At 40.1% G+C, this 2,054-nt stretch overlaps 1 long non-coding RNA gene across 1 annotated transcript in view; it reads right to left on the bottom strand.

Annotated features, from left to right (window-relative positions):
- Nucleotides 1-288: 288 nt before the first annotated feature.
- The window catches only part of LOC123971339, a 46,201-nt gene continuing 44,435 nt past the window's right edge, over nt 289-2,054 (bottom strand). The window contains exon 3 of the long non-coding RNA XR_006825154.1: nt 289-773. This is a non-coding gene — a long non-coding RNA (uncharacterized LOC123971339). The remainder of the gene's footprint in view (nt 774-2,054) is intronic.

The following is a 2,054-nucleotide window of genomic DNA, read 5'->3' as shown; positions in this document are numbered from 1 at the left end:
ACATAGACAGCAACATTCATCTCAACACTTAGCATGTATTGGTTTTTGAGGTTTTGAGTCAGACAAAAACATTTCTCACGAATTTCAAGCTTTTATCTGCTTTCATTTCTTTTTTCCTGATATTTTTCATGCAGACACCAGGAAGATAAGACCAGAAGTAAAAAAAAAACAAAAAACAACGTTTTGAAAATTATTGTTGATGAAGATGATTCTGACTGCCAGCTGATAGCAGCATACTAGTGTTTGATACAATCACCTTGAAATGAAAATTATAATGGAAGCCTTCTCTACTGGGTTTTTATATCTTTTATATAAGTGTCTTTCTCAGAACATGTTTCCTTTCGCATTTAAACCCCTATGGCCACAGGAGAACAAGAATCTTAATCTAGTAGAAATTGATTCCTGTCCCATTATAATTGTCCCTATGTGGCCTGGCCATTGGGTGCTGTTGTTTGAGGACTAGAAGGGGAGGGGTGGCGAGTGGGGGGATATTACAAATCATGTAAGCACATTGGAGCAGCGATCAATAGGGAGAGCTGCAGTCAATCTTGTTTATTACTCCTTTTGCAATTTCAGAATTCAGATTTTGTGGTAGGGATGGGAGATGAATGAGTGGGCGCTGCAGAGCGAACACCACAGATTACCCACACGGAGATGGAGAGAGTAGTGAGGAGAGAAAGAGCAGGAGGTGGAGGTGGAGGAGGCAGTCGCCATGGAGATGACGATAATCCTGGACATGCTCAGATGGTGTTTTGTTTTCCCCAACATGCAGGCTACAGAGAGACATACAAAAACACAAACAGGACAATGTGTGGTTAATCTTCACCGTATGCCTGGCTGACTCCAGGCAAACATGTAGACAGGATCAAGAAGATGTTGGGGGTGCTCATCTCAGACACCAAAAAGAGGAGCAAAACACTTGGAAACAAAGTCAGCAGTGTCAGGAAAAAAAAGAAATGAAAGTGAACCTGATTTGATCTCCATCAGCATATACTGTACAATCAAGACAGAGCAAACTGCCCTTTCCAATTTGAAACACTGCTACTACTGCTACTGAAGCTATAGACAAAGGTGGCTAGACATGACATACACATCTTTACTCCATTTAGTCTTCTTTGGCCACAGGATGGTGACTCCAGTCTTCAGCACACCTTTCAGTGAAATGTGAAACAAAAGACAGAGCAGAGTGATGTTAAGCTTTAAGGGCAAGACAAGTGAACAGCCGGGCAGTGACAAAATGGTCTGATAGAGAGAAAGATGCTGTGAGGGACGAGGCTAGTTTGAGGACTTTGGTGCTACAAATGGATAAAAGGAGCAGCATGTGTGTGTGTGTTATTGATTTAATATTTGCTCTTGGTACTCCTGCTGCCACAATTTGATGCCACTGAGTTTCAAAGTACAAAAGGAACAACGGAAAAAATATCAAGCACAATAAGCAAAAAACGAATGAGAAATATGAAAGGTTTTTTTCTGGTTTTTTTTTTTTTTGCTTAAGCTTTTTTTGCTTGAGTCTTTGGGATTAAACCATATGGACCTACAAACTACATCAACAACTTGAAAACCTGTGAAAGCTGAGAGTTGTAGACGTTTTTATTCACCTGCAGTGCAGTACTGTGTGTTAGGACCTGGTCTGGTATGTGGTGGACAGTTTGACATTGTTGTCATGTTTTTAGTTGTTTGTGCAATCCACTGTCAAGTTCTAGACTGCCGCTCTTCAGAGCTTCAAAACTTCCCCTCCTTTTCTTTCTTCTAGTTGGCTACAGCCTACAATCTGATGGTGATGCTGAAATTATATTTCAACTTGTACATTTAATTTGGTAACGCTATTATTGCAACACATGCTAAATTAAATATTGAATTCAATTGTTCACAATTGTATTGCAGTAGTATTAAATTCTGCCATTGTTACTTCAGTGAATACACATTTGTGTATACATTGTACAATACAAGTCATATCTACTCTGTGTGTGTGTGTGTGTGTGTGTGTGTGTGTGTGTGTGTGTGTCTGTGTGTGTGTGTCTGTGTGTGTGTTTCTGCATGTGCCCTGACTTCAT

Source organism: Micropterus dolomieu, linkage group LG05, assembly GCF_021292245.1.
Source record: "Micropterus dolomieu isolate WLL.071019.BEF.003 ecotype Adirondacks linkage group LG05, ASM2129224v1, whole genome shotgun sequence".
In the NCBI taxonomy this organism is placed as follows: Eukaryota; Metazoa; Chordata; class Actinopteri; order Centrarchiformes; family Centrarchidae; genus Micropterus; species Micropterus dolomieu.
The sequence above is the reverse complement of the archived record's forward strand: the minus strand, read 5'-3'. Positions and strand labels throughout refer to the sequence as shown.